At 48.8% G+C, this 18,832-nt stretch overlaps 1 protein-coding gene across 1 annotated transcript in view; it reads left to right on the top strand.

Annotated features, from left to right (window-relative positions):
• LOC139260355 (cGMP-dependent protein kinase 1) overlaps window positions 1–18,832 on the top strand; it is a 1,295,119-nt gene that overhangs the window by 794,570 nt on the left and 481,717 nt on the right. The window lies entirely within an intron of this gene.

Below are 18,832 nucleotides of genomic sequence, written 5' to 3'. Positions count from 1 at the left end.
TGCCTGCTTCCCATTTGTATCCATCAGCAGGAAGACCTGCTTCAAGGTCAACCCATGACATTTCCACTTGGGCTGTGGGCTGCAAGCCATGTGCGCAGTTGGACTGCTGCCCACATGCCCATGCCACAATGCTGCCTTCACTTTATTTAGACGTGTGCGGAAGCCTTCAGTGCTGTTTGTTTCTGGTCCAATGCTTTCCAGCAGCACCCCTTTTAATGTGTTACAAAGGCATGCACCTGAACTAACGCTATCCGCAGTACATAAAACCAGCAACAATCTATGGCAATGCAAATCTCTCTGTGACAATTAAAATAGTGTTTGAAAGAGCTCTGCCCCATATCGTCACTTTATCTTGCCGCCATAATGTCATGTTGCAAGAAATTTCCATTTCCAATGATTTTCTTCAAGACGTTTTATTGTTAATTTTGTTCTAGCTTTTGTATCAATTCTTTTCGCATTAGCGACTCTTTAACCAGATGTGGAAACAACTACTTGTGTGAACAATCCATTATTGCTGGTTGCTGGAGTCGGAGAGCGAGGATTGTGTGGCCTGGTTGCTTTTGGTACTTCAGTTGTTGCTGTGATATAAATATGATGGCTATGGTGGCACAGCTTTTGACATTCCAAAAATATGGTTGTGAAAATACATGATGGGATACCAGTGTACGAACGCTTAACGTTTAATCTCAAATTCTGTTCTCTGTTATTTTAGTGAAAATGCCAGCCGATAGATCTATGAGCTGTTAGGATTTCATCATCATAGGCAGTCCCTCGGAATCGGGAAGACTTGCTTCCACTCTAAAAATGAGTCCGTAGGTGGCAGAACAGTCCAATACAAGAGCCACGGTCCCTGTCACAGGTGGGACAGATAGTCGTTGAGGGAAGGGGTGGGTGGGACTGGTTTGCCGCACACTCTTTCCGCTGCCTGCGTTTGATTTCTGCAAGCTCTCGGCGAAGAGACTCGAGGTGCTCAGCGCCCTCCCGGATGCACTTCTTCCATTTAGGGTGTTCTTTGGTCAGGGACTCCCAGGTGTCAGTGGGGATGTTGCACTTTATCAGTGATGTTTTGAGGGTGTCCTTGTAACGCTTCCTCTGCCCACCTTTGGCTCGTTTGCCATGAAGGAGGTCCGAGTAGAGCGCTTGCTTTGGGAGTTTCGTGTCTGGCATGCGAACAATGTGGCCTGCCCAGCAGAACTGATCAAGTGTTGTCAGTGCTTCAATGCTGGGGATGTTGGCCTGGTTGAGGACGCTAACGTTGGTGCGTCTGTCCTCCCAGGAGATCTGCAGGATCTTGCGGAGACATCGTTGGTGATATTTCTCCAGCGACTTGAGGTGTCTACTGTACATGGTCCATGTCTCTGAGCCATACAAGAGGGTGGGTATTAATTACTACAGTCCTGTAGACCATGAGCTTGGTGGCAGAGTTGAGGGCCTGGTCTTCAAAGCCTCTTTTCCTCAGGCAGCTGAAGGCTGCACTGGCGCACTGGAGGCGGTGTTGAATTTCGTCGTCAATGTCTGCTCTTGTTGATAAGAGGCTCCTGAGGTATAGGAAATGGTCCACGTTGTCCAGGGCCGTGCCGTGGATCTTGATGACTGGGGGGCAGTGCTGTGCAACGGGGACAGGTTGGTGGAGGACTTTTGTCTTACGAATGTCTAGCTTAAGGCCCATGCTTTCTTTTGCCTCAGTGAATACGCTGACTATGACCTGGAGTTCAGCCTCTGTATGTGCACAGACGCAGGCATCGTCCGTGTACATGTAGCTCGACGACAGAGGTTGGGGTGGTCTTGGACCTGGCCTGGAGATGACAAAGATTGAACAGGTTCCCACTGGTTCTGTAGTTTAGTTCCACTCCAGCGGGGAACTTGTTGACTGTGGGGTGGAGCATGGCAGCAAGGAAGATTGAGAAGAGGGTTGGGGTGATGACGCAGCCCTGTTTGACTCCGGTCCAGAGGTGGATTGGGTCTGTAATGAATCATGTTGGTAAGGATAATGCCCTGCGTGTTGTCGTGGAACAGGAGGAGGATGTTGCCGAACGTTTGGGGGCAGCCGAAACAGAGGAGGACGCTCCATAGACCCTCGCGGTTGACAGTGTCAAAGGCCTTTGTAAGTTCAAAGAAGGCCATGTATAAGGACTGGCGCTGTTTCCTGCAATTTTCCTGCAGCTTTTCATGAGGCTGGACCATGAAAATTGAATGGACCCGACATCACTGGGTGAGAGGAGCAGACGTGTGTTATGCACGAAAATCAGCCCCAATGCATTTTAATTTTTACACAGGAGATGTTTTTATATATTGTCCCAGGCGCCTGGTTGGTAACGTGGCAGAACGGCATGCCTGCCTTTTGTAGAGCCTGCCTGATTTTAATTCCATTGAAAACAATGGAAGATGAAAATCTCTCCACAATGTACTTTTCAGTTTGCTGCTTGTTCTTTATTAAAAACACTCATGGATCCCTGGTCCAGCCAGAAGCAGCCTCACTTCAGAACAGCGGGAATTGGCGAAGGTAAACAAGATGGCCGAATGTGAGCGGAGCTGAGCGGCACCGGGGGGAGAGGGGGCTGAGGGAGAGTGTCCCGGGGGAGAGGGGGCTGAGGGAGAGTGTCCCGGGGACAGAGGGGGCTGAGGGAGAGTGTCTCGGGGGGAGAGGGGGCTGAGGGAGAGTGTCCCGGGGACAGAGGGGGCTGAGGGAGAGTGTTCCGGGGTAGAGGGGGCTGAGGGAGATTGTCCCGGGGGGAGAGGGGGCTGAGGGAGAGTGTCCCGGGGACAGAGGGGGCTGAGGGAGAGTGTTCCGGAGGAGAGGGGGCTGAGGGAGAGTGTTCCGGGGGAGAGGGGGCTGAGGGAGAGTGTCCTGGGGACAGAGGGGGCTGAGGGAGAGTCCCGGCGGGAGAGGGCGCTGAGGGAGAGTGTCCCGGGGGGAGAGGGGGCTGAGGGAGATTGTCCCGGGGGGAGACGGGGCTGAGGGAGAGTGCCCCGGGGACAGAGGGGGCTGAGGGAGAGTTCCCCGGGGGGAGAGGGGGCTGAGGGAGAGTGTCCCGGGGACAGAGGGGGCTGAGGGAGAGTGTCCCGGCGGGAGAGGGCGCTGAAGGAGAGTGTCCCGGCGGGAGAGGGCGCTGAAGGAGAGTGTCCCGGGGGGAGAGGGGGCTGAGGGAGAGTGTCCCGGCGGGAGAGGGCGCTGAGGGAGAGTGTCCCGGGGGGAGAGGGGGCTGAGGGAGAGTGTCCCGGGGGAGAGGGGGCTGAGGGAGAGTGTCCCGGGGACAGAGGGGGCTGAGGGAGAGTGTTCCGGGGGGAGAGGGGACTGAGGGAGAGTGTCCCGGGGGAGAGGGGGCTGAGGGAGAGTGTCCCGGGGGAGAGGGGGCTGAGGGAGAGTGTCCCGGGGGAGAGGGGGCTGAGGGAGAGTGTCCCGGGGACAGAGGGGGCTGAGGGTGAGTGTCCCAAAGGGAGAGGGGACTGAGGGAGAGAGTCCCGGGGGGAGAGGAGGCGGGAGACCGGGCAGCGTCTGAGGCCTATAAAAAGGCCCAGCAGGAGATCGGAGAGGCAGTCGGAGAGGCGGGAGTCCGGGGCAGTGTCCGAGGCCTATAAAAAGGCCCTGAAGGAGATCGGAGAGGCAGTCGGAGAGGCGGGAGTCCGGGGCAGCGTCTGAGGCCTACAAAAAGGCCCAGAAGGAGATTGGAGAGACAGTCGGAGAGGCCGACCGGTGCAGCTGCATCAGGGTGAGAAGGCAAAAAAGAAGTAGAAAGAAATCGAAAGGTGACATCATAGACAAGGGTGTAAGTGATTGGCTGGTGATTGGTAAGTAGTTTTTCTTTTTCTTTTCTATATCAGTAAGTAACCTTTTTGGAAAGTCCTGTCCCCTCAGTACAGATTCACACGAGGCATGTAGTGAAGTCAAGGTCACTCTGGACCTGCACCTTTATTTCACAGCTCTGGAATGCTGCACTTGCCTGAGACCTGTCCTTATATACCTGTCTCTTGCAAGTGCACCCCCAGTGGTAAGGTATGCTGGTGGTTACAGGTCATATCGTATTACAGTCATGTATAGCATGTTAGGATACAGTTATATATAATAATGTAAGATATATGACAACACCCACCCCCAAGGTCTTATTGTCTTTATAGGTTTAGTCTCTCAGGTGGTCTACGCTCTCGCGTGGAGCGTCTGAGTTGTGGTTCAGTTGTTTGCCTTGGTGTCTGTTTTTCTTTGGGTGTGGTTGCTGGTATCTCGCCTGGGCTGTCTGTTTCGATTGGTGTGATTGTTGTTGACTCGCCTGGGCTGTCTGTTGGGATTGCCCTTTCCTTAGGTTGTTCCCTCTGTCTGTCCACCAGGTGTGGTGCGAGTTCCACATTGTAGTCTGCCTCTGGTTCCGCAGTGTTGTTGGTAAATCTGCTTTTGACTTGGTCTACATGCCTCCGGCAGGTTTTGCCATTGTCCATTTGTACTACCAGTAGCCTGTTTCCTTCCTTGCCTGTTACTGTCCCTGCAAGCCATTTGGGACCCCTGCCATAGTTTAGTACAAACACTTTGTCCCCTATCTCATTCCATCACCCCCTCGAATTTCTGTCATGTACTCAGTCAGTTTACGGCGCTTTGCCTCAACGATTTCGTGCATGTCTGGGAGGATTAATGAGAGCCTTGGTTTTAAAGTTCTTTTCATCAACAGTTGCGCGGGGGGGATCTCAGTCAATGCGTGCGGAAGAGATCTGTATGCCAGCAGCAGTCGCGACAGGCGACCCTGCAACGTGGGACCTTGGATTTTAAGCATGCCGTGTTTAATGATTTGCACTGCTCTCTCCGCCTGGCCATTGGAGGCCGGCTTGAACGGTGCCATCTTGACGTGATTTATGCCATGGTCAATTATAAAATCTTGGAATTCTGCGCTGGTGAAGCACGGACCATTGTCACTGACTAATATGTCAGGGAGTCCGTGCGTTGCAAACATGGTTGCGAGGCTCTCCACAGTGGTGGAGGTTGCGCTCGAGTTTAAAATGGTGCATTCGATCCACTTTGAAAATGCATCTACAACTACGAGGAACATTTTGCCCATGAATGGGCCCGCATAGTCTACGTGCACCCGCGACCACGGTTTGGTAGGCCAGGGCCAGGGACTCAGGGGAGCCACCCTGGGGCATTGCTGAGTTAGGCACAAATGGTGCACCTTCGGATGCAGAGCTCCAAGTCCGCGTCAATACCAGACCACCAGACATGGGATCTGGCTATGGCCTTCATGAGAACGATCCCAGGTGCTCGTGGTGGAGCTCCCGGACAAATACCTCTCTGCCTCGCAGAGGCATGACTACTCGGCTGCCCCACATCAGGCAGTCTGCTTGTAGTGATAGCTCATGCATGCGCCTGTGAAAGGGTTTTAATTCCTCGGGGCAGGCATCGCGAGCCTCTGCCCAGTCACTAGTTAGGACACATCTTTTTACTAAGAATAACGTGGGGTCGCTGGCCGTCCAGGCTCTGATTTGGCGAGCCGTTCATGGGCGAACCTGTGGACTCAAAGGCATTGATTGCCATGACTATCTCACAGACCTGTTCGTCAGACCCTTCCGTGGTCGCCAGGGGTAGCCTGCTGAGCTCGTCGGCACAGTTGTCTGTGCCTGGTCTGTGCCTTATTGTGTAGTCATAGGACGCCAGCATGAGTGCCCACCGTTGAATTTGCGCTGAGGCATTGGCGTTTATTGCCTTGCTCTCAGATAAGAGGGACATGAGGGGCTTGTGGTCGGTTTCTAACGCGAACTTGGCCCCGAAAAGGTATTGGTGCATCTTTTTGACACCATACACGCACGTGAGCGCCTCCTTCTCTATCATTCCGTAACCGCGCTCCGCCCGCGAAAGTGACCTGGAGGCATAAGCTATGGGTTGTAATTTGCCCGCACTATTGACATTTTTCAAAATGCACCCGACCCCATACTCTGACGCATCGCATGTGAGAACTAGCTTTTTACCTGGGTCAAAGAAAGTCAAAACAATGTTGGAACACAGAAGGTTGCGTGCCTTATTGAAGGCGCGTTCCTGGGCGTCCCCCCAAAACCAATCGCACCCCTTCCTGAGTAGCACGTGGAGAGGCTCCAGCAGTGTGCTTAAGTTCTGCATAAAGTTCCCAAAGTAATTGAGTAGCCCGAGAAAGGCACGCAGTTCTGAAACATTCCGGAGCCTGGGTGCCAGGTGAATTGCTTCTGTTTTGGACTCTGTTGGGCGGATTCCATCAGCGGCAATCCTTCTGCCCAAAAATTCAACCTCAGGTGCGAGAAACAGACACTTGGATTTCTTGACTCGTAGGCCTACCCGATCCAACCGCTTTAGTACTTCCTCCAAATTACGGAGATGGGAGTCGGTGTCCCTGCCCGTGATAAGTGAGCAGACTCTCCATGTTGGCCTGGAATATGGCAGCTGCTGACCTGATGCCAAATGGGCATCGATTATACATGAAAAGGCCTCGATGTGTGTTGATGGTGGTGAGTAGCTTGGATTCCTCGGTCAATTCTTGCGTCATATATGCAAATGTGAGGTCTAGTTTTGAGAAAAGTTTACCTCCAGCTAATGTGGCAAATAAGTCCTCTGCTCTGGGCAGCGGGTACTGGTCCTGTCGGGTAGATTTGTAGACCCCACAGATTTGTACGGATCCATCAGTCTTCATGACTGGGGCGATGGGACTTGCCCAGTCACTAAATTCCACAGGTGATATAATGCCTTCCCGCAGAAGCCTGTCTAGTTTATGTTCAATCTTTTTCCTCATCACATCGGGTACAGCTCTCGCCTTGTGATGGATCCTGTGTGATGTAGATTTTGACTTTGGCCCCTTTGAAAGTGCCCACGCCTGGCTGAAAGAGATGTTCAAATCACTTTATAACTGTTGAGCAGGAGGTCCGTTCCTCTAATGACACGGCATGGACATCATCCCATTTCCAGTTTAGTTTTGCCAGCCAGCTTCTCCCCAGCAGTGCTGGGGGGGTCTCCGGGGACAATCCACAGGGGAAGTCGGTTCACTGTACCTTTGTGTGTGACAGAGAGCATGGCGCTGCCGAGGACTGATACGATTTCTTTGGTATAGGTCCTTAGTTTGGTGTCGACCCTTGTGAGTTTTGATCTGTCTCTTTTATGTGGCCACAGTTGTTCAAATTGTTGAGCGCCCATGAGAGATTGACTCGCTCCTGCATCCAGGTCCATGTTGACAGGTATCCCGTTGAGTAGGACCCTCGTCATTATAGGAGGCGTCCTGTTGTAGGAGCAGCGGCCATTGATCGTGTTGACCCGCTGTACATTGGTGTCCCGGGTACTGTCCCCACCGTCTTCTGGTCTGCTTTCCGACCCATCCGATTCATATACCAGCCGAGCTGTCGTTTTTTTGCACATGCGGGCCAAATGCCCTGTATATTCACAGTTCCTGCAAACAGCCTGCTGAAATCGACATCCCCTTGACGAGTGCCCACCCCCACACCTCCAACACAGACTGCTTGCAAAGAATGAGCTGCGTCTGGCTGATCTCTCTTGAGCTTCTCTCAGTTTGCAGTTGATTGCTCGCATTGTGGGTTGATGAGGTGTGAACTGTGGCCCTTGATGGCTTCTGGCACCACTGCCTGCTGTCGAGAGTCTGTTCTCCTGGTTTTGTCTGTGTGAGGGGGTAGCAGCTTGTTTAATGTTGTGAACTTCTTGTTCCGATATTTCGTTAGTTGTCGTACCTGCATTGTAAATCAACCTCGTTTCTTCTTCCCCTACCAAGAATGTCTGTGCAACCAATGCTGCTGCCTCTAAGGTCAGGTTCTTGGTCTCTATGAGCTTTCGGAATATGCCTGCGTGGCCTATTCCTTCAATGAAAAAGTCTCTCAGCATTTCTCTACTCAGTTCATCGGAGAACTCACATAAACTAGCCAAACTCCGAAGTTCCGCCACAAAGTTGGGTATGCTCTGGCCCACACAGCGTCTGTAGTTGTAGAACCTGCGTCTGGCCATGTGTAGGCTGCTCGCTGGCTTCAGGTGGTCTCTTACCAGTGTGCTCAATTCTTCAAACGACTTGCTTGCTGGTTTCTCGGGTGCCAGCAGATCCTTCATTAAAGTGTATGTTTTCGAGCCACAGATGGGCTCTTCTCTTGTCTGCTTTGTCGTCTCCTAACCAGTCTTTGGTTACAAAGCTTTGCTGGAGCCTTTCTATAAAGTCCTCCCAATTGTCTCCAGCATTGTATTTCTCATCTGAACCATTGGTCGCCATTCTATGGATTCTGTAATCCCGTAACCCGTCGCCACTGTAAAGTCCTGTCCCCTCAGTACAGATTCACACGAGGCATGTAGTGAAGTCAAGGTCACTCTGGACCTGCACCTTTATTTCACAGCTCTGGAATGCTGCACTTGCCTGAGACCTGTCCTTATATACCTGTCTCTTGCAAGTGCAGCCCTGGTGGTAAGGTATGCTGGTGGTTGCAGGTCATATCGTATTACAGTCATGTATAGCATGTTGGGATACAGTTATATATAATAATGTAAGATACATGACACTTTTAGCCTTGTTGTTGACAAATTAAGTTTATCTAGGGGTTAAGTCATGGTAGGACAGCTCGGACACGTGTCATGCTCCTCCTGTACTATGTGGGAAGTCAGGGACGCTTCCGGTGTCCCTGACGACTACATGTGCGGGAAGTGTATCTGGCTGCAGCTCCTGACGGACCGCATTGCGGCACTGGAGATGTGGGTGGATTCACTCTGGAGCATGCACGATGCTGAGAATAACGTGAATTGCACGTTTAGTGAGTTGGTTTTACCGCAGGAAAAGGGTACACAGCCAGATAGGGAATGGATGACCAACAGGAAGAGCAGTGCAAGGAAGGTAGTGCAGAGGTCCCCTGCAGTCATCCCCCTGTAAAACAGATACACCACTTTGGGTACTGTTGAGGGGGACGACTCACCAGGTGAGTGCAGCAGCAGCCAAATACATGGCACCGTGGGTGGCTCTGCTGCACAGGAGGGCAGGAAAAAGAGTGGGAGAGCAATAGTGATAGGGGATTCAATTTTAAGGGGAATAGATAGTCGTTTCTGCGGCCACAACCGAGGCTCCAGGATGGTATGTTGCCTCCCTGGTGCAAGGGTCAAGGATGTCTCGGAGCGGATGCAGGGCATTTTGAAAAGGGAGGGTGAACAGCCAGTTGTCATGGTGCATATAGGTACCAACAATATAGGTTAAAAAAAAGGATAAGGTCCTTCGAGATGAATTTAAGGAGCTAGGAGCTAAACTAAAAAGTAGGACCTCAAAAGTAATAATCTCAGGATTGCTACCAGTGCCACGTGCTAGTCAAAGTAGGAATCGCAGGATAGCTCAGATGAACACATAGCTTGAGGAGTGGTGCAGCAGGGAGGGATTCAAATTCCTTGGATATTGGAACCGGTTCTGGGGGAGGTGGGACCAGTACAAACTGGACGGTCTGCACCTGGGCAGGACCAGAACCAATGTCCTAGGGGAATGTTTGCTAGTGCTGTTGGGGAGGAGTTAAACTAATAAGGCAGTGGGATGGGAACCTATGCAGGGAGACAGAGGGAAATAGAATGGGGGCAGAAGCAAAAGATAGAAAGAAGTAAAGTAAAATGGAGGGCAGAGAAACCGAAGGCAAAAATCAAAAAGGTCCACATTACAGCAAAATTCTAAAGGGGCAAAGTGTGTTAGAAAGATATGCCTGAAGGCTCTGTACCTCAATGCGAGGAGTATTCGGAATAAGGTGGCTGAATTAACTGCGCAGATGGCAGTTAACGGGTATGGTATAATTGGCATCACAGAGACATGGCTCAAGGGTGACCAAGGCTGGGAACTCAACATCCAAGGGTATTCAACATTTAGGAAGGATAGACAGAAAGGAAAAGGAGGCAGGATGGCATTGCTGGTTAAAGAGGAAATTAATGCAATAGTAAGAAAGGACATTAGCTTGGATGATGTGGAATTGGTATGGGTGGAGCCGCGGAATACCAAGGGGCAGAAAACGCTAGTGGGAGTTGTGTATAGACCACCAAACAGTAGTAGTAAGGCTGGGGACAGCATCAAACAAGAAATAAGGGATGCATGCAATAAAGGTACAGCAGTTATCATGGGTGACTTTAATCTACATATTGATTGGGCTAACCAAACTAATAGCAATGCACTGGAGGAACAAACTGGTAGCAATGCACTGGAGGAGGATTTCCTGGAGTGTATTAGGGATGGTTTTCTAGACCAATATGTCGAGGAACCAACCAGTGAGCTGGCCATCCTCGACTGGGTGATGTGTAATGAGAAAGGACTAATTAGCAATCTTGTTGTGCGAGACCCCTTGGTGAAAAGTGACCATAACATGGTAGAATTCTTTATTAGGATGGAGAGTGATGCAGTTAATTCAGAAACTAGGGTCCTGAACTTAAGGAAAGGTAACTTTGATGGTTTGAGGCGTGAATTGGCTAGAGTAGACTGGCAAATGATACTTAAAGGGTTGATGGTGGATAGGCAATGGCAAACATTTAAAGATCACATGGATGAACTTCACAAATTGTACATCCCTATCTGGAGTAAAAATAAAACGGGGAAAGTGGCTCAACCGTGGCTAACAAGGGAAATTAAGGATAGTGTTAAATCCAAGGAAGAGGCATTTAAATTGGCCAGAAAAAGCAGCAAAGCTGAGGACTGGGAGAAATTTAGAATTCAGCAGAGGAGGACAAAGGATTTAATTAATAGGGGGAAAATAGAGTATGAGAGGAAGCTTGCCAGGAACATAAAAACTGACTGCAAAAGCCACTATTGATATGTGAAAACAAACGTAGGTCCCTTGCAGTCGGATTCAGGTGAATTTATAATGGAGAACAAAGAAATGGCAGACCAATTGAACAAATACTTGGTTCTGTCTTCACGAAGGATGACACAAATAACCTTCCGAAAGTACTAGGGGACCGAGGGTCTAATGAGAAGGAGGAACTGAAGGATATCCTTATTAGGTGGGAAATTGTGTGAGGGAAATTGATGGGATTGAAGGCTGAAAAATCCCCAGGGCCTGATAGTCTGCATCCCAGAGTACTTAAGGAAGTGACCCTAGAAATAGTGGATGCATCGGTGATCTTTTTCCAACAGTCTATCAACTCTGGATCAGTTCCTATGGACTGGAGGGTAGCTAATGTAACATCACTTTTTAAAAAGGGAGCGAGAGAGAAAGTGGGTAATTATAGATCGGTTAGCCTGACATCAGTGGTGGGGAAAATGTTGGAATCAATTATTAAGGATGAAATAGCTGCCCATTTGGAAAGCAGTGACAGGATCGGTCCAAGTCAGCATGGATTTATGAAAGGGAAATCATGCTTGACGAATCTTCTAGAATTTTTTGAGGATGTAACTAGTAGAGTGGACAAGGGAGAACCAATGGATGTGGTGTATTTGGACTTTCAAAATGCTTTTGACAAGGTCCCACACAGAGATTGGTGTGTAAAATCAAAGCACATGGTATTGGAGGTAATATACTGACATGGATAGAGAACTGGTTGGCAGACAGGAAGCAGAGAGTCGGGATTAACGGAACCTTTTAAGAATGGCAGGCAGTGACTAGTGGAGTGCCGCAGGGCTCAGTGCTGGTACCCCATCTCTTTACAATATACTTCAATGATTTGGATGAAGGAATAGAGTGTAATATCTCCAAGTTTGCAGATGACACTAAACTGGGTGGCGGTGTGAGCTGTGAAGGGGACGCTAAGAGGCTGCAGGGTGACTTGGACAGGTTAGGTGAGTGGCAAATGCATGGCAGATGCAGTATAATGTGGATAAATGTGAGGTTATCCACTTTGGGGGCAAAAACGCAAAGACAGAATATTATCTGAATGGTGGCAGATTAGGAAAAGGGGAGGTGCAACGAGACCTGGATGTCATGGTTCATCAGTCATTGAAAGTTGGCATACAGGTACAGCAGGCGGTAAAGAAGGCAAATGATATGTTGGCCTTCATAGCTAGGGGATTTGAGTAAAGGAGCAGGGAGATCTTACTGCCATTGTACAGGGCCTTGGTGAGGCCTCATCTGGAATATTGTGTTCAATTTTGGTCTCCTAATCTGAGGAAGGACGTTCTTGCTATTGAGGGAGTGCAGCGAAGGTTCACCAGACTGATTCCCCGGATGGCCGGACTGACATATGAGGAGAGGCTGGATCAACTGGGCCTTTATACATTGGAGTTTAGAAGGATGAGAGGGGATCTCATAGAAACATACAACATTCTGACCCGACGGGACAGGTCAGATGTGGGTAGATTGTTCCCGATGTTGGGGAAGTCCAGAACCGGGGGACATAGTCTTAGGATAACGGGTAGGCCATTTAGGACTGAGATGAGGAGAAACTTCTTCACTCAGAGAGTTGTTAACCTGTGGAATTCCCTGTTGCAGAGAGTTGTTATGCCAGTTGATTGGATATATTCAAGAGGGAGTTCGATATGGCCCTTACGGCTAAAGGGATCAAGGGGTATGGAGAGAAAGCAGGAAAGGGGTACTGAGGGAATGATCAACCATGATCTTATTGAATGGCGATGCAGGCTCGAAGGGCCGAATGGCCTACTCCTCCACCTATGTTCTATGTTTTCTATGTTTCTATGAATAACAGCCGTGGCAGTCCGCCCTCGGTGTCGCATTGCTGTCCCATGTACCTGGGTGGTCATGTGACGGGCATCTTCCACCCTGTTATGTATGTAAACATTACCAATGTGTAAGACGCACCTGTGGGAGACCTAAGGGTCACCCCCACATCCTGGGCAAACAGGTTTAAAAGGCAGTCTACCATGCTGCCTCCTCACTTTAGAGTTACAATAAAGAGACAAAGGTCACAACAGTTTGAGCTTAAGATGTACAGTCTTGTGGAGTTATTCTAAATGTAATACACTCCTTCAGTTGGAGTTCAGGACTGGAATATCATAGAAACATAGAAACATAGAAAATAGGTGCAGGAGTAGGCCATTCGGCCTCTCGAACCTGCACCGCCATTCAATAAGATCATGGCTGATCATTCACCTCAGTACCCCTTTCCTGCTTTCTCTCCATAACCCTTGATCCCTTTAACCGTAAGGGCCATATCTAACTCCCTCTTGAATATATCCACTGAACTGGCATCAACAACTCTCTGCAGTAGGGAATTCCACAGGTTAACAACTCTCTGAGTGAAGAAGTTTCTCCTCATCTCAGTCCTAAATGGCCTACCCATTATCCTAAGACTGTCCCCTGGTTCTGCACTTCCCCATCATCTGGAACATTCTTCCCGCATCTAACCTGTTCAGTCCCGTCAGAATTTTATAAGGTGCTATGAGATCCCCTCTCATCCTTCTAAACTCCAGTGAATAAAGGCCCAGTTGATCCAGTCTCTCCTCATATGTCAGTCCGGCCATCCCGGGAGACCAAAACTGAACACAATATTCCAGGTGAGGCCTCACAAAGGCCCTGTACAACTGCAGTAAGACCTCCCTGCTCCTATACTCAAATCCCCTAGCTATGAAGGCCAACATATCATTTGCCTTCTTCACCGCCGTTTTTTCCCGCATTCCAACTTTCAATGACTGATGAACCATGACACCCAGGTCTCGTTGCACCTCCCCCTTTCCTAATCTGCAGCCATTCAGATAATATTCTGCCTTCGTGTTTTTGCCCCCAAAGTGGATAACCTCTTCATAATTTATCCACTTTATACTGCATCTGCCATGCATTTGCCCACTCACCTAACCTGTCCAAGTCACCCTGCAGCCTCTTAGCGTCCTCCTCACAGCTCACACCACCACCCAGTTTAGTGTCATTTGCAAACTTGGAGATATTACACTCAATTCCTTCATCTAAATCATTAATGTATATTGTAAATAGCTGGGGTCCCATCACTGAGCCCTGCGGCACCCCACTAGTCACTGCCTGCCATTCCGAAAAGGACCCGTTTATCCCAACTCTCTGCTTCCTGTCTGCCAACCAGTTCTCTATCCATGTCAGTATATTACCCCCAATACCATGTGCTTTGATTTTGCACAACAATCTCTTGTGTGGGACCTTGTCAAAAACCTTTTGAAAGTCCAAATACATCACATCCACTGGTTCTCCCTTGTCCACTCTACCAGTTACATCCTCAAAAAAGATTTGTCAAGCATGATTTCGGGTCCTTCTTTGAAACATCTGTGAACTCATGTGGAAGCAAGTCAGCCTCGTTCGAGGGACCGCCTGTGATGATGATGTTGGCAATTTTGGGATTCCATGCCCGCTCACACCAGCAGTGCGGAGAGCCGGGCCTGCCAGAAAATACAAGAGCATGGCACGGAACTGGGCACTGGGAGCTGAACATAGTGATCCGTAATCGTGTAGGAAAGGTGGTGAGAAAAATTGCAGAAGTATACAAAAATGGCAGCCTCCCCATCAAAGATAGCGGTAGCTCGGAGTAGAATGCCACTCATTGGGATTAATATTCGCCTTCACTGCCTGAGCTGTAATCTGGTGGAGCGGATCGCCTGTCTGTTTGGATCCCAGTCGGTTTCTACCCCATTAAAATCAATTTTTCATTTTACTTTCAGAATGAATAGATAGCTTTAAACATCCAACCACAGCAAGCCTGATTTTAAATCCACCCATTTTGGCATGGGCCCTCATTCACACGACTCAGCCTTCGCAGTGCTGTTGGTACGGTTCAGCAGAGCAGCCCACGTGTGCCCCACTTACTTCCCTGACGTGAATTGCACCCCACCCCAGGGAAGGTTTCTTGGCCTTGAAACGGGTGCAGCGCAGATTCACCAGAATGATACCGGGACTCAGAGTGTTCAAACTTGGCTTCGATTCCCTTGAGTGTCGATGTTTGAGGGGTGATCTGATCGAGGTGCATAAATTGATAAAAAGGATTCGGTCGGGTAGCGGCAGATAACCTATTTCCTCTGATAGGGGAATCAAGAACCAAGGGATGGAATCTTAAAATTAGAGGTAGACCGTTCAGCGATAAAATTAGGAAGCACTGGAGTAATGTGCTCCAAAAGACTGTGGAAGCTGGGGGGTCAGTTGGAAGCTTCGGGACTCAGATTGCTAGATTTTTATTAGGTAAGGATACCAAGGGATATGGGTCAAAGATGGGTAAATGGAGTTGAGGTACAGGTCAACCATGATCAAATTGAATGGGGTAGCAAGCCTGAGGGGCTGAATGGCCTACTCTCATTCCTATGAAGCACACAACGCCCCCAAAATGGTGACCCTGCTTGGCCCATGGCTGAGACCGCCAAGTCACTGGCGGAGCCTGGCAATTTGGCCGGATTTGTTTTCGAGAAGAAATCGGTAACAAGAAGTAGGTTCGCAAAAAAGTAAGAGAGGAGCTGTAAATAAATGTACAAATTGCACAAAAGGGAAAACATTTGAGAGCCAAGAGCTTTGATAAGGTGGTGCATAAAAGGTTACTGCACAAGATCAAAGTTCACAGGATTGGGGGTAATATATTAGCATGGATTGGCTAACTAACAGAAAACAGGGAGTCGGGATAAATGGGTCATTTTCCGGTTGGCAAACAGTAACTAGTGGGGTGCCACGGGGATCGGTGCTGGGACCTCAACTATTTACAATCTATAATAATGACTTGGATGAAGGGACCGAGTGTAATGTAGCCAAGTTTGCTGATGATACAAAGATGGGTGGGAAAGCAAATTGTGAGGAGGACACAAAAAATCTGCAAAGGAATATAGACAGGCTAAGTGAGTGGGCAAAACTTTGGCAGATGGAGTATAATGTTGAAAAATGTGAGGTTATCGACTTTGGCAGAAAAAATAGAAAAGCAAATTATAATTTAAATGGAGAAAAATTGCAAAGTGCTGCAGTACAGAGGGATCTGGGGGTCCTTGTGTATGGAACATAAAAAGTGAGTATGCAGGTACAGCAAGTAATCAGGAAGGCAAATGGAATGTTGGCCTTTATTGCAAGGGGGATAGAGTATAAAAGCAGAGAAGTCCTGCTACAGCTGTACAGGGTATTGGTGAGGCCACACCTGGAGTATTGCGTACAGTTTTGGTCTCCGTATTAAAGGAAGGATATACTTGCATTGGCGGCTGTTCAGAGAAGGTTCACTAGGTTGATTCTGGAGATGAGGGTGTTAACTTATGAGAATAGGTTGAGTAGGTTGGGCCTATACTCATTGGAGTTCAGAAGAATGAGAGGTGATCTTATCGAAACATATAAGATAATGAGGGGGCTCGACAAGATGGATGCAGAGAGGATGTTTCCACTCATGGGGGAAACTAAAACTGGGGGAAATGGTCTCAGAATAAGGCGCCGCCCATTTAAAACTGAGATGAGGAGGAATTTCTTCTCTCTGAGGGTCGTAAATCTATGGAATTCTCTGTCCCAGAGAGCTGTGGAGGCTGGGACATTGAATATATTGAAGGCGGAGATAGACAGATTTTTGAGCGATAAGGGAATAAAGGATTATGGGGAGCGGGCAGGGAAGTGGAGCTGAGTCCATGATCAGATTAGCCACAATCTTATTAAATGGTGGAGCAGGCTCGAGGGACCAAATGGCCTCCTCCTGCTCCTAGTTCTTGTGTTCATATGTTCTCCGCAGTGCTTTTCATCCTGGGGAGTGCTGACACATAGAGGATAATAAACTGCAATTTCTAACAGACTAATGGGGCTTAATAGTGCCAGAGGGTTGCAATCTGTCTCTCTAAAGCGTCGGCATAATAGCTGCAGTAAGCGGTAATTCAATTTCCACAGAGTGTGCATTGCACAGTCAGTTTTGTTAATGGGACTTTAATTGTACTGGAACTCAAACACACATCTGAAATTACCCAGAGTGCATGAATCTGAAGCTTTTCACAAAAAAACCTTTCCATTGACACTAAACTTCTGCTGGGTTTGGCGCCTGTACCTGATTGAAGTTTCAGGATGTGCATCTATGCATGGTAAATGCTGAAGGAAATACATATATATATATATGTAAACAAATATATGGATAACTGGTAATGAATCAAGGGATTCTGGTGGCATAAGCCACAGCGTGAATCCTGAGCAGTTTTCAACATCGTTAGAAACCCGTGATTGATTACTCTTAGCTCATGTTTAACCTTTACGCTGCATACCAGCTAATTTATTGCTAAAGCTTGTTTTAGTTGGTTGTTGATGCTGCTTTCCATTTATTGATGGTACTACTCTTCAGATACTGTGAAGTGTAGTTCAGAAATCACCACGGTAACAGATTATGATAGATATCATCATCATAGCCGGTCCCTCGAACGAGGACGAATTGTTTCCACGCGAGTTTACAGATGTTTCAATGAAGGACCCGATGTTCTAGTCCTGAACTCCAGTTGATGGGGTGAAAGATGCCAGCACTTGGATTTTTTTAACGTGTGGTGACCGTTGCACAGCAGCCACCACACGGGCTTGACAGAGCGAGGTCTTTACCCAGTGGCAAGGGTTAACCAGGATGACTGGAGACCTGCTCTGCTGCACGGACTTCATCATCATAGGCAGTCCCTCGGGATCGAGGGAGACTTGCTTCCACTTTTACCATGAGTTCTTAGGTGGCTGTACAGTCCAATACGAGAACCACAGTCTCTGTCACAGGTGGGACAGACAGTCGTTGAGGGAAAGGGTGGGTGGGGAGCGTGATTTGCCGCATGCTCCTTCCGCTGCCTGCGCTTGATTTCTGCATGTTCTCTGTGACGGTACTCGAGGAGCTCAGCGCCCTCCCGGATGCACTTCCTCCACTTCGGGTGGTCTTTGGCCAGGGACTACCAGGTGTCAGTGGGGATGTTGCACTTTATCAGGGAGGCTTTGAGGGTGTCCCTGTAACGTTTCCTCTGCCCGCCTTTGGCTCATTTGCCGTGGACGAGTTCCGAGTAGAGCGCTTGCTTTGGGAGTCTCGTGTCTGGCATGCGGACAATGTGGCCTGCCCCAGCGGAGCTGATCGAGTGTGGTCAGTGCTTCAATGCTGGGGATGTTGGCCTGGTCGAGGACGCTAATGTTTGTGCGTCTGTCCTCCTAGTGCGCATACATATTGCAGTGTGGGCTGGTCCATACTGCCCCTGGGCCTTCGGCTCTTCTGGGCCCCGTACCCTCATTCACCGCACCTCCGCCACAATGGCCCAGGGCCCGGCGCTCCAGCTCTATTTATAGCCCCGACCTGCGGTGGTGGTCTCACTCAGGTCGGGGCGGCCCACGATGATACATAAGAGTGATACCAGGTCCATATTTATGAAAGGATGGGACAGGATAGATAGAAGCAGACTGTTTCCAGAAGTTGAGGGGTCAAAAACAAGGGACCATAGATATAGGGTTACATGTAAGAGCTTTAGAACAGAGAAACTGGCCCTGAAATTCCGTTTTTTCCTTCCTGCGGGCATTTTAGAGAAAAAATACGCACCTACCTTCACGTGCTGCCCACGTTCGACTTTCCGATGCTGAGGCCTCTCCTGACTGCCAGTCGTAGCGCGTGCACATCGACGTGTGCGCAGGCCTACAGCTGGAGTCACATGGCTCTGGGCAGCCAATCAGGTAAAGTATCACACTAATAGGAGTTCCGCAGGGTCCTAAACTCCTATTACTATGATTGTGATAGAGCCCGAAACACCCAAAATACAGCCCAAAACACCCAAAACACTAATAAAAAATAGAAAATAACTACACTGCATTCATTTAAATTAAAGTTATTAATGCCTCAAAAAAAATAATTTCCCGATTTTTTTAAAACGTTTTTTAAAATAAACTTACTGTTGTGCGGAGGGTTTTTAATGATAATATATGTTTTAATAACTTTATTTTTAGATGCTTTTATGTTTTTTAAAACACTTGTGCCTGTAAAAGTAGGCTAAGCGCCTGCTTTTTCAGGCGCAAGATTTTTGAGGACATTTGTATTGAAACT

Source organism: Pristiophorus japonicus, chromosome 3 (genome assembly GCF_044704955.1).
Source record: "Pristiophorus japonicus isolate sPriJap1 chromosome 3, sPriJap1.hap1, whole genome shotgun sequence".
NCBI lineage: Eukaryota > Metazoa > Chordata > Chondrichthyes > Pristiophoridae > Pristiophorus > Pristiophorus japonicus.
Note: the sequence above shows the minus strand (reverse complement) of the source record. Positions and strands in the feature narration are given on the sequence as shown.